Source organism: Silurus aristotelis (assembly GCF_946808225.1).
Source record: "Silurus aristotelis genome assembly, chromosome: 10".
In the NCBI taxonomy this organism is placed as follows: Eukaryota; Metazoa; Chordata; class Actinopteri; order Siluriformes; family Siluridae; genus Silurus; species Silurus aristotelis.
Window position 1 is genome coordinate 18228205 of NC_139583.1, and position 14386 is coordinate 18242590.

Genomic DNA, 14386 nt, shown 5'->3' on the forward strand with positions numbered 1-14386 from the left:
GATTAACGCATATGTAGAAGACAATCATAAACAATGGAACCAATAAGGAAGAGGGAATGGGAAGGAAACTACAAGGGCTGATGGACAAGCTTCTGAAAGGTAAAAGCCATGATCTGTCACCAGATGTGCCCCACTGACACTGTGTATTATCTAAAACAACTTCAGGCAAGAGCAAAAGAGAGCTGTAAGAAATAAAAAAAAAATGGGACCAGTGAATTATCAAATAGTACTGGAATCTACAGGTGAAGATGTCAGTGTTGTTCAGATCTGCTGTGGCTGCACAGTGGACGGTGTCTGAAACTTTGTTACAGCATTCGTTATCCAGCTGTGTTCAAATTGCGTGGGTTTGCAGCAAACACACTTACTACCAGTAAGTTTTGTCTTGTCTTTGGGCACACTGGAAAAACCACTTAACGCCATTTTGGTCTTGACCTATTTATCCTTTCACCTCAACAAAGCCTTTTAATAACCAGCGACTCTTGGACAGGAAGTATTTAGTGGACATTTAAACCTAAACCACACACATACCCATACACCTAAATATTGACTACTGGGGACTCATGCATTTTTCTCCTTTTTTTTTTTTTTTTAAACAATGAACAAGATACTTTGTTGCTGCCTTTTATACTTATTTGCCATGAATTAAAAGACAGGAAGGACAATTGTAAAAATCGTGGTGAGAGTAGGGAGCAGGTTAAGAAGAGCCTGGAGAGAAGAGGAATAAAAGTCAATAGGAGTACATGTGTGCGAATGAGATTGAGGGCAGTGAAGTGGTGTGTTCGCAGGGTGAAGAGGTGGAGAAGGTGGAGGAGTTCAGGTACCTGGGGTCAACAGTGCAAAGTGATGGAGAGTGAGAGAAAAGTGTTGAGAAGTGGAGAAAATAGTGCATGCAGGGTGGAGTGGGTGGAGAAGAGTGGCAGGAGTGATTTTTGATAGAAGAATATCTGCAAGAGTGAAAGGGAAAGTTTATAGGACTGTGGTGAGGCCTGCTATGTTGTATGGTTTAAAGACAGTTGCATTCAGTAAAAGACAGGAGGCAGAGCTGGAGGTAGCAGAGCTGAAGATCTGTTGTTGTTGAAGAAGTTGGGAGTGATGAGAATGGACAGGATTAGAAATGAGTTTATTAGAGGGACAGCACATGTAGGACGTTTTGGAGACAAGGTGAGGGAGGCGAGATTGAGATGGTTTGGACATGTGCTGAAGAGGGACAAGGGTTATATCGGTAGGAGATTGCTGAGGACCCTTTGACGTTACACAGCGAGTTGGAAAAGTTGACTACAAGGTTAGACACAGAGACAATGGCAATTTACTCCAGGTACACCACCTCAATCTCCTGAAACCATGGAGAGAAGTGGTCCTTGTTTCTCTGGCAATGATGGTTCTTGATAGAGGAGGAAACAGGAGAAAACCTGGCCAGCAGGAGCCACCTCTGCTCTTCATGACTGTTTTGAGTGCACTGACTGGGACATGTTTAGGGAGGCTACAACCAACAGCGATTCCATCAACTTGGAGGAGTACACATCATCAGTGCCCAGCTACATCTGCAAGTGCGTTGATGATGTGACTATCTCCAAGACCATCACTACACACTCCAACCAGAAGCTGTGGATGACCACAAAAGTGTGTGCGCTGCTAAAATCTAGAGATTCAAAAATCTAGAGACTCCATTAATGACGAGTCAGCATACAGAAAGGAGGTGAAACAGTTAACAACCTGGTGTAGAGCCAACAACCTGTCTCTGAACTTTGACAAAAACAAATAGATGGCTGTTGGCTTCAGGAGAGCACATAGTGGCCATTTTCCACTGATCATCAATGGATCCTTTGTTGAGATTGTCAAGAGCACCAAATTCCTTGGTGTACACCTGGTCAATCAACACCAGCTCCATTATGAAGAAAGCCCAGCAGCACCTCTACTTACTGAGAAGGCTGAGGAAAGCCCATCTTCCTCCCTCATCCTAAACATGTTCTACAGAGGGACCTTTAAGAGCATCCTGAGCAGCTGCATACCCTGGTTTGGGAAGACCCTTCAGAGGATAGTGAGGATGGCCAAAAAGATCATCAGAGTCTCCCTCCCCTCTATCACAGACATTTACAACAGCATACAACAGAGCCAATGAAATGCAGTGTTTTTTGATGTAGCTCTATGTTTAATGTAGCACCAGGGTTCTGGAAGAACATTCTCATTTCACTGTGTACTGCATGTACTGTATCATCTACATATGGTAGAAACGACAATAAAAGCTTGTTGACTTGACGTGAACTGGGACTGGAGGCCCCTGTGGAGACCACCTCCCACACTACCAGAGACCACAGGTTTTGAGCTGCTCTTGCTGTTTTTGCACAACATTGTTTGTGTACAAATACACCCTTGTTTACAGTTCACCTTTGCACATTGTATTGCATAACGTTGTACAGTATGTTTACTGGTCGGCACTATGTGTTGTGTATATGTCACGCCCTGTGCTGTAATGTCTTTTGTTTGCTATAGGTTGGACACCATGCACTTTATGTGGCTAGGAAAACTTGTTTAGTCCTTAGCTCTGTTTTCTGTGATGTAGCTCTATGTTGTTTTATGTAGCACCAGGATTCTGGAGAAACGTCGTCTTATTTTACTGTGTACTGTGTAACCGGTCATGTTCGGTTCTGACCGGTGCTCATGTTCTCTGCATTGTGTTGTGGAATGATGAGTCTTTACAACTTTGTTGCAGCAGTACTAGAGAGTTTATTGTCACCAACACTCAACAATTCTGGATGAAATACAGAAAGAAACAAAATAAATGTGGCTGCTTGGTCAGCTTTACCACCTTTCCTCAGTATGCACAAAGTAAACTCAATACATTTCATTAAACAAATTATAAAACATTAGAAGTTACTGTACCTGGATGGAATACAGTAAAATACAAAATAAACGTGGCTGCTGGGTCAGCTTTACCACCTGCACAAATCAAATTGCAGCCATTAGCTCACTAGCATCACTAAGCCTAGCCAAAGCACATGCTTATTCGGCTCGCTGTACTTATCAAATAAGACGTTAATCCTCCCCATCCATCCACAAATCACTTTACATACCACATATTACATTAATAACACTTAGCAATAACACTTGAACATGTTATGAGTGAAATTCAAATGTGTAAAACGTTTTTGCAAGTAATCCTGGGAGAGCACCGCTAACAGCTTACCTATCCTCAGTATGCACAAAGTAAACTGAGGAGCAGCGCGCGCTTCCCGAATGACGTCATGACATAGCACAGCTCAATCGCAATAGAAAACACTTCCTCCTAAAATAGAACTAATTATTTTACACGACATAAAACAAACAAATTGAAGCGAATAAAACAAATAGGAAGAATTATTAGTGAAATGCATATATTTACATTGTAAATATACATACATGAAAATTAACATCAGTCACATTCACCCCTCCTGAATTTCACTAAAATCCTGACTGGACTAGACAATGGAAACAATAGAATCAGATTCACAAGCAAAACTTACTTGTAGTTCAACATACTATGTTACCCGTTTAACAGGTTAGAATAATCCAAGTTTGATCTAGTCCTGGACATCTTTAGAATGTCATACTGCCTTTTACAGTATTCATTAATCTGATCCATCATTCTCTATAATCTCCACATTGTGCACATCTATTCGCAACAGTGTGCTAAAAAAAATAAATAAAAAAAACTTTCCTTAAAACTGAGAAAAAAATCGATCCTGTCCTTTTTTCTACTGGTGACTTCTGTGTCATCGACTCAATCAAACAACTAACCTTTTTGACCACCCTCACTGCACGAGTCCTAAAACTCTGTGTGTCATCTGGTATGTGTGCTGGTGTAACAGAAAGAAAAGGGGGTTATTTTGAATGGTGCCAAAATACTTTCTAGCTGTGAAATAGTTTTTGTTACATACATATTGTCTGTGTAATTCATTTGTCTATATATTATACCTGAGAAAAGGGGAATTAGTGACACCTATAGGCGTTGTGGGAAAAGAAAAAAGCGCAAGTTGCATCAGCCATTCTCTCTTCAGTTCCCCTTCAGGAACTCGAGCTGTGTCGAAACGCTATGGGATCGCCCCTGCGTTGTCCACGCTCTAAACCACGTGTGAAATCTAGCCAATAGGCAAGCCGTGACGTCATAGACAGGTGACGTCGCATAAACCAGGAAGCTATAAGATGGCTGTGCGGTGGTAGCGACATTAGCTTCTGCTCGTTCAGGTAAGCGCTTTGTGTGTGTTATCTGTGCAGTCATGAGCTTAAATGTGGGCAGAATTCCGTCTGCAGCCGATGTGTTGTTTGCTTAGCTTAGGAGCGTGCTTAGTCGGCTCTCGAGGGTATCAGTTGTTAGCATTTTAGCCGTGTGGCTATGCGCTCCCGGCTGTGAGGCGAGCCGCGCTCCCGTTCCCCGGGGATTGCACTCGTTTGACGGTTCCTTCTCCGGTGCGTGTGATGCGGTGCTCCGTATTTCTTCCTCCGAGGTGGGAGGATTTCCGAGGTGAGCGCTCTCCTTCGCGGCTTCGGCTCTCGAAGGTATCGGCTGTTAACATTTTAGCTGTGTGGCTATTCGCTCGTTTGGAAACGGTTCTTCTCCCGGTGCGTGTGACGCGGTTCTCCATATTTTTTCCTCCGAGGTGGGAGAAATTTCGGAAAATTCGGGGAAGCATGCCTGGCGGCTGCTTCTTCTCCCGGTGCGAAGCGTTGCATTTCTCTCCCTCCAAGAAGGATGAGATGATGGATGCTAGCGATGATGGATACTCCTCACAGCCTGTGCTGTATGTGGAGCTCCTTGAGGTCGTGGTATGGGCCGGGTCCGAGCTGGATCTAGCTTGGCCGGTTGTGTAGCAGAAGCAGCGCGCACCCAGTGAGCTGGATGAGCGTTTCCTGCGCCCTGTGTCACAGCCTCAGCGCCTTCCCTAAACTGCGCACGAGGTGTCTGGGTCCTGGGAAGCCCGTGTGCTAGCTAGCTGTCTCTCCCTGAGTGCTGCATCTATAATGGCTATCGGTTTGCCTGTGAACAGCCGCTTGGCTCTGGTAGGTAGGGCTGCGGGTTGCTTCCACTCGATGAGTGTGTGGAGGCATACCAGGCTGGCCTGCTATGGGGGATGATGTGTGCTTCCTTCTGAGCGCCACGGTGACCCCTCCTGGCCTGACCTGGTAACGCTGTAAGTGAGGGCGATTGCTGGCGGGTTCAGGAGACCGTGGTGGCGTTTCAGTGATAGTTCCTTGCTGCTCCGATGGGGCTGCCCGGCAGCAGCCTCGCCCTGGTACGTCCAGGCACAGCGAAATAGCCCGGTAAGAGAGCGTTGCCACCCGATTCCCGCGGGGAGGTCCTAGGGGCCCCTGGTGACACTCTAAGCCCGAGGAGGGGCTGGACGACCTAAGGATCGTCCTCGCCTCTAGTGAACGGACTGTGGTGCGTAAGCCTGATGGCTTGCATCTTGGAGGGCGGTGTGCACCTCATGCTACGGTGCCCGTCCCTCCCCGGCACTACTGGGAGGTCGGTCTGTCGGCCTTGCCACAGTTTGTTCAGGACGCTGCCTTCCTCCAGCGGTTAACTCCCTTATTCCACCCGAATGTTAGTTGCGGATAGGGCTTATCCGCCGCCTCTCAGGAGGCTTCAACGGCCGCAGTACGCTGCTCCTGCCGTTCGGGTTCAGGAGCACTGCCTGCCAGCCCTGCCACGGGTCGTGTTCACGGTTTGCTCCCCATATTCAGCTTGTATGATCGCTGTGGATGGGGGGATCCGACGCCTCTCAGGAGGTGTAGTCGGCTGCAGAGCACCGCTCCAGCCGCTCTGAGTGGGTCAGGGGCCCAATCATGAGGGGTTGGTTCTCCCTGTGGAAACTTTCTGTCAGTCTGGAGGGCTGCCAGGAGTCTCTCGGGGGTCCTGCGTACTGTGGAGAAGGGCTGCGCGATTCAGTTCGCGTCTTCTCCTCCCCGGTTCAAAGGGGTGTGTCCCACCCTTGTGGAACCTGTGCAGGCTCTGGTCCTGGGACAGGAGGTGTGTGCTCTCCTGAGGAAACGGGCCATCGAGGTGGTTCCCTCCTCCTTGTTCAGAGAGTCAGGCTGCTTCAGCCCGTGCTTCATTGTTCCGAAGAAGGATGGCGGGTTGCATCCCATTGTGGATCTCCACTCCTTGAACCACTCACTTTTGAGGCTCGGGTTCAGGTTACTCGTTTAGAGAGGTCGTGTCTCAGGTCGAGTCCGAGGACTGATTTGTCATACGTTAGATCTGGAGGTCGCATGCTCCCACGCAGCCATCCTGGGTGCTTATCTCCACAGGATGAGTCCTTGGAGGCGGTCGGTGCAGCTGATTGTCTGCTGTGGCCTTAATAGGGCAGGTCTCCTGGCCGATGGGCGGACGTTAAGCAGGTGGGTAGCGGATGCCATCCTTTCAACTGCGAGTTCCCTAGTAACCTAGAGACGTTACTAGAGGCGGGAGAAGATGGATAGATGGACATGGACTTTACTAAAGTGTTTTTGACAACTTGGAGCAGTTAAGTTCCTTTATTTAGCTCATAATTAAGTTACAGGTGTTCCACACATGGCTAACCAGCTAACACCGGACACAACCGTGGCTCCTGGTGGATTTGAGTTACTGCGGGCGGACAGAACGATGGAGAGCGGTTAGAGAAAGGGAGGAGGACTGGCAGTGTTTGTGAATAATAGATGGTGTAAAACTGGACACATCACTATTAAAGAGCAGATCGGCTGTAAGGACAATGAGCTGTTAGCCGCTAGCATGAGGCCATACTATCTGCCGCATCTTATCGCGATAGCTGCGGATATTCCCCCCCTCTGCTGACGGTGAATCGGCATGCGATGTCCTGCATTTTGTTGTTAACAGACTGTTAACACAGAGTCCAAATGCCCTTCTCATTATCTCTGGAGATTTTAATCATGCCCCTCCATCCTCCACTCTGCCCACATTCACTCAGTATGTTTCATGCCAAACCAGAGACAATAAAACACTGGATTTATTTTATGCAAACTCAAAGGAGGCCTATACATCAACACCCCCCCCCCCCCTTGTGAAGATCGGATCACAACCTGGTTCATCTCCTACCTGTGTATCTCCTACACTGTGCTACCTCCCGCACAGTGACAACATGGTCTGATGAGACCGACGAGGCTCTGAAAGACTGTTTTGAAACAACTATGTGGGAGGAATTGTGCAATCCACATGGGGAGGATATTGACAGTTTAACAGACTGTTATTACGGACTACATTAATTTCTGTGTGGAGAATACTGTACCCACCAGGACTGTACGGTGTTTTCCCAACAACAAACCGTGGATTAACCCTGATATAAAGACTCTCCTTAAAGAGAAGAAGAGGGTTTTTAAATCGGGAAACAAGGAAGAGCTGAAAACTGTCCAGAGAGAACTTAGAAAGAAGATAGGGAAGGAAAAGCATGCTACAGGAGAAAGATGGAGGATCAGCTGCAGCAGAACAACGTCTGCGGTGTGTGGAAGGGGCTCAAAACCATCACTGGTCATAAGGAGTCCAGCTCTCAGGCTGAGGGTGACCAGCAGTGGGTGAATGATCTTAATCTATATTTTAACAGATTTGATCAGCTACCCTCCCCTGCCCCCATCCAGTCCCCCCTGCTGCAATCCCCCTTCTCTGCTTTCACAGCAAGCAGCTCCTGCCCCACCTCTCTCTGCACAGCTATCAGCTCACAGTCATTTCACAACACACCAAACTTCCCCCCCTGCTGATTCCCTCCAGCCAACACTCCATCCAATACACACTGCCCCTTACAGAAGCCCAGGTGAGAATGGAGCTCAGGTAAATCAAAGCATGGAAGGCTATGGGCCCAGACGGCATCAGTTCCAGGCTACTAAAGACCTGTGCAGACCAGCTGTGCGGCATATTGCTGTACATGTTTGACCTGAGCCTGGAGCTGGGGAAGGTGCCACAGCTATGGAAAACATACTGCGTGGTGCCTGTTCCAAAGACATCGCGCACAAAAGACTTTGGGGACTACCGACCAGTAGCACTGACCTCCCATCTGATGAAGACATTGGAGAGGTTGGTGCTCACTCATCTCCGACCTCTGGTGATCCCATCAATGGATCCACTTCAGTTTGCCTACCAACCTGGCATTGGAGTGGAAGACGCAGTCATCTTCCTCCTAAATCGGGCTACTTCACACCTGGAAAAGTCTGGGAGCACTGTGAGAGTCATGTTTTTTGACTTCTCTAGTGCTTTTAACACCATCCAACCTGTGCTCCTGAGGGATAAGATGGTGTACATGGGAGTGGACCATCATCTGTCAGCCTGGATACTGGACTACCTCACAGACTGACCACAGTATGTGAGGACTCATGACTGTGAGTCTGACATGATTGTCTGCAACACTGGAGCCCTGCAGGGAACGGTTCTTGCCCCGTTTCTCTTCACCATCTACACTGCAGACTTCATGTTTAGCTCAGCAACCTGTCACCTACAGAAGTTCTCTGATGACTCTGCCATCGTCGGTCTGATCACGAATGATGATGACAGAGAGTACAGAGGACTTATACAGAACTTTGTGGACTGGTGCCAACGGAGCTGTTTCCAGATAAACGCAGGGAAAACCAAAGAACTGGTGATGGATTTCCGTAGGCACAAACACACGTCATCACTTCCATTGGTAAACATTCAGGGAAAGGACATTGTGAGAGTGGACTCTTACAAATACCTGGGTGTTCACCTAAACAACAAACTGGACTGGACAGACAACACTGAGGGAATCTACAAGAAAGGGCAGAGCAGACTCTTTCTGCTGAGGAGACTAAGGTCTTTTGGAGTGCAGGGAGAGCTACTGAAGACCTTTTTTGACTCTGTTGTGGCATCAGCCATATTCTATGGAGTGGTCTGCTGGGGTAGCAGCATCTCTACTGCAGACAGGAAGAGACTAGACAAGCTGATCAGGAAGGCCAGCTCAGTCCTGGGGATTCCCCTGGACACTGTACAGGAGGTGGGAGAAAGGAGGATGGTAGCAAAACTATCATCATTACTGCAGAATGCCTCCCATCCCCTGTATGAAACTGTTACCTCAATGAGCAGCTCCTTCAGTGACAGACTGTTACATCCTAAGTGTCTGAAGGAGCGATACAGAAGGTCTTTTCTCCCTGCTGCTATTAGACTGTACAATAAAAGCTGCTCCCAGTGAACCATTAACCAAAATACACACTGCTATTACTGTTCAATGGTGTAATAGTTACTGTTTTTACTGTTTTACTATTTAATAATACTACCTGTGTGCAATATTACCTGCAATACGTGCAATATTACCTGCAATATGTGCAATATCACCTGAAATACGTGCAATATTACCTGCAATACGTGCAATACCACCTGTGTGCAATACAACCTGCAATACGTACTTTCCCTCATCTGTATTTATATATTGTGTTGTGTATATACTTGTAATATTATAGTATGTCTTATTCATCTATTCTTTTATATATTTGCATTCATTTTTAATTTTTTTCATGCTGCTGTAACAAAGAAATTTCCCCACTGTGGGACGAATAAAGGTTTATCTTATCTTGTCTTATGGCGTAACCAGTGGTCTCATGCACCGTGGCATTATACGCAAATGTCAGAGCCTGTATCTGCTCGGGCCATTTTTGTTTCTCCTTGAGAGGCAAGGAGCGTAGCATACTGCCCAAAGTTCGATTGAACCGCTCTGTTACACCATTCCCCATCGGGTGGTATGCTGTAGTGTGTGACTTCTCAACACCAGCCAATTTAAGCAATTCTGCAATGAGTGCACTTTCGAAGTTAGCCCCTTGGTCGGTATGAATACGTGTCGGAAAACCATAGACGCAAAAAACATGATCCCACAACTTCTTGGCTATCTGTTTCGCTTTCTGGTTTGCGCACGGAAAAGCATTAACCAACTTAGTAAAATGATCAGTAACAACTAAAACATCCACGGATCGTTGCTTGCTATCCTCAGCACACCAAAAATCCAAACACACCAACTCCATCGGTACCGAAGTCTTAATGCTCTCAAGAGGGGCATGATAACACTTGACATACTTCCTAATATCATACTTCATCCTAGGCCAGTAAAAATGTTGTCGAGCTAACTGGAGGGTTCTCAACTGTCCCTGATGTCCAGCAAGATCATGTACACCGTTTAAAGCCTTAGCCCTAAGACTTGATGGAATTACAAGTTGGAACCTTTTGTGATTGCTTAACGGATCATTAGAGACGCGATAAACTACCCCGTTTTGCAATTTCAACTTATCCCATTGCTTAAGAAGAGATAAAGTTCCTTGATGGTCGCTTTTTCTGAGTCAAAAAAGAAATCACTTTCGAGATTGCTAAATCTGACTCTTGATCCTGCCTAATTTTCTCTAAGGGGATTGCTGAGATGGTATCACACCCAGGCGCTACCATATTCTGAATGGATTGGATTGTCTGCATGGCCCTCAGCTCGGTTACCCTTTTCCACTGATCATGAAGACCTAAAAGGGTTCTGACTGTATCATGATCATAAGACACTGTATTAGGCAGGGGCATTATATGGAGACTGTTCACTTGAAACCGAAAAGTGTCCTGAACCCCATCCTCATCAACACAGTCAGCTTCAGCAACTAAGTTGCTGTATCTCTCTGTGATAAACCTATAACTCACTGTTTTTGGAAAAGGATCACGTTTTAAACCATCAGATACAATGTTCTTGCTTCCAGCAATATGCTTAAGATTGAAAGTGTAAGCAGCAAGCTTGGATACCCAGCGTTGTTCAGAAGCATCGAGTTTAGCTTTAGTTAGTATATAAGTGAGTGGGTTATTGTCTGTCCATACCGTGAACGGGTGTCCTTTTACCCAATGGCTAAATTTTTCACATACACTCCCCTTCAAGGCTAGAAACTCAAGCTTATGTGCTGGATACCTCTTTTGAAAGTTACTTAGAGTCTTGCTTGCAAATGCAATAGGGCGTGCTTTCTCCTCCCCAGCCGGTATCTGTGATAGCACAGCCCGAGTCCATCTAGAGATGCATCAGTTGACAAAATTAACGGAAGAGAGAAATCAGGATGTGCTAGAACCACGCTTTGCAATAAGCTCTCTTTCAGTTTAGAAAGGGCCACATCACACTCGGGAGTCCAGTCAGTTGATTTCAACTTCCTATAAGTGCCTGCCCTAATCCCAGTTTTGACCTTTGTCTTTCTTTTCTGTCCAGCTGTCAAAGAAAACAACGGTTTGGCTATTGAGGAACAACTTGAGATGAAATGCTGATAATAGAGAATCATGCCCAAAACAGACTTAATCCTTCAGACAGATGGAGTACACCCATCCTCTTCCATGAGGTCCTCTTTTGACAATTTGGCTATGGCTTCAACCTTCGAAGGATCAACAGATAGACCATTCCCTTCAATTACATAACCTAAAAATTTAACAGATGTTTGCATGAAAGGGCACTTTTTTGGACTTAACTTGAGGTTGTAATCCCTCAACTGTCTCCAGCCTCTCCAACGATGCCTCCTCATCAGGTGCAAACACCAATGAGTCGTCCAAATAACACAACAGGCTACTGAAATTCAAGTCCCCAAAGATACTCAGCATCATGCGCATAAAAGATGCTGGACTGTTACACAGTCCCTGTGGCATCCTATTATACTCATGAAGGCCCACTGGAGTTGCAAACACAGTGTACTTTTTATCTTCTTTAGACATGGGGATGTTGTAGAAACCTGATGTCAGATCCATAGTGCTGAAGAGAGCATTTCCTCCTAAGGCAGCAAGGCAGTCTGATTGATGAGGAAGTGGGTGTGCATCCTTGATGGTTCTAGCATTCAGCCATCTAAAATCCGTACAAATTCTTATACTACCGTCTTTCTTCCACACTAAAACAAGGGGCGAAGCATATTCATTCACTGACTTACGGATTATTCCCTGCTCTTCCATTTCTGAGAGAACTTGCCGTAATTTTTGATAGTGAGCGGGTGGTATCCGACGGTATGGTAGTCGGAATGGACGCTCATCAGTTAGGCGAATGTGGTGAACAAAACCTTTGACCTCTCCGCAATCTAAAGCATGTTTAGAGAATACATCATTATAGTTCTCAAGCAGCTGCACAAGCCTGTCTTTTGCCGCATGACTAGCAGAACACAAATCGATGTTGATGTCACCAAGGTCTACAGCCTTTAGTCTCTGCTTAAGATCACCAATGGCGCCGGGCTGATATATACTCTCCGGTGCAGCCACCTGAGCCTGACTAGAACCTTGAAACAGTTCAAAATCTTCCACAGCATGACATGGGAACACATCTGCGAACTTACAGTTCTTTTTTAAAGTGATCGGTTTGTCTGAAAGGTTGATAACTTTTAAAGGAACCCAGCAATCTCCCCATAAAGGTGTAATGACGCGGCCAATGATAATGTTCTGAGGCATAGTTTGGGAAGAAGTGGCCTCTACAATAACAGTGCTTCCTGGTGACATGGCAGTATTACTTGACAACTTTTCCCAAACAAGGTGTTCTTTTTTTGCCACTAATGTGACTGCTTGAAAAAGCTTAACAGTCCCAATCTTATCTGGTGGGTCACTACCCCTCCAACAGCAAGTATTTGCCATAACATCCAAAAAACCTTTGCATGATGAAGATGGCTCTAAAGCACTGTTAGACAGAGTTCTCCAATGATCACTGTTGGCTTTCATTTGACTCATTAGAAACTTCACCACATTGGTTACAATTATAAATCATCTTTTTGCCCTGGCACGACCAAGATTGGTACCAAGCATCTCATGCCATATACTTTAAGCTCGACTTCGTATATGCATTTTGGCTTTGTTGCTTTACCTCCACATCCCACTAACATTATTTCTTGTGTCAGTGGTGTGGGCTTCGGTAACACATTATCTCTGAGCATTCTGCTCTCTACTGCTTCACTAAAAGTACAAGACATGTATCCAGAATCCAGCATTCCCATCATTTAAAATTTATCGTTCACAAAAACAGGTGCATAGAATAACTCAACAAAAAATTCCAAGGTTTGCATATTCTGTGCAATCACCTTGACTTGGGTCGGAGCTTGTGCAGATGCACTTTCATTAATGTCTGTAGTACTTAGGGTTCGTTCAGTTCCACCCACACGTCCCCTCTTCAGGTGTGGGCCGACTATTTTAAAGCCGGGGAACCTTGAGATGGCTGTAAAGTCTGATTGTCAGTACTTGATTGAATGTTCACACAATTCCTTTTTATATGGCCAGGTTGGAAACAAGCAAGGCAGAGTCGCTGCCGTCGACAATGTGACAAAGTGGAATGCTTGTGAGATCGACATACTTTACATGCTCTCATAGATGACTGACTTGGCCAGGGGCTCTTTGACTCTACCTGACTATTCTGAGTTAGCACACGATCAAGTAAACTAAGTGTCTTTATACAATTATCATTATTGTGTAAAGATAAGGTACTATCATTAGCATCATCAGGCATCACAACAGGGAAATCTCCTGTGGTGGCATTCCCTTCCTTAAGTGACTGGGTATGAGCTGTTGCATTTCTCGCAGTGAAATCATGCTTAGACCTAACTACTGACTGTTCCTTTTGCTCAAGCTGATATCTGCCTCGCTAAAATGCTGTTTTAGAATATCAAATATCACCGAGAGTTTTTCTGAGGGTCTAAGAGATGTGTTACTACGAAGAGTAATTCTAACAATGTCTTAGCTCTCGAAAGGATTTCATGATAATGCACTAAAGTTGGTATACCCCTTTTCCGCAAGAAAGTGTCCATTAGTTCCCCCCACTCATGCACATTAAACTTATCAGTTCCATCTCCTCTGAAAAGTGGAGGCTCCTTTACTTTAGACTGCATGACTAGTTTAACTCCTGTCAAATTAAGTGAGGGTATTTCTGAGAATGACTGACCGGCACTTAAACTATTTGTCTGTGCACCACTGGTTTCCTTCTCTCCAGCCCTCCTTTCACTTTGAGCAGATATTATTGTCCGTCCTACCTCTTGAGCGATGTGCGTTACGAGGCCATGCAATGCCACATCATTTAAATTTGAGTTAACCTATAATGGATCACTTCTTAACTGTTCAGGTGTCTGTCCAATTATTCGAGTAGAGCTCGGTGTTCGTTCACCGATATCTTTCCCTACACCAGGTGTAGATACACAATCACCCAAAAATCTCCCTCTCCCAAAGCTAGAATTTAACACACCCCCTTCAATTTTTAATAAACAACCTTATCTAGACATCAGCATGGAAAAATCATTTTAAGAATCTGAAGAGAGAAAGTAAAGAAAAAGAAAGTAACGTTGCTAATCTCTTAGCGGAGTGTCCAGTCCCTTAGCAATGCACTAAAGTGTGTTATTGTTTGTTGGAACCTTGACTGAAGTGCAGCGCCCTCCGGTGATCAAACGGTGTTAATTCTTGGAC

At 45.5% G+C, this 14386-nt stretch overlaps 1 protein-coding gene across 1 annotated transcript in view; it reads left to right on the forward strand.

Moving 5' to 3' along the window:
* The window catches only part of reln (reelin), a 514851-nt gene that overhangs the window by 410915 nt on the left and 89550 nt on the right, over positions 1–14386 (forward strand). The window lies entirely within an intron of this gene.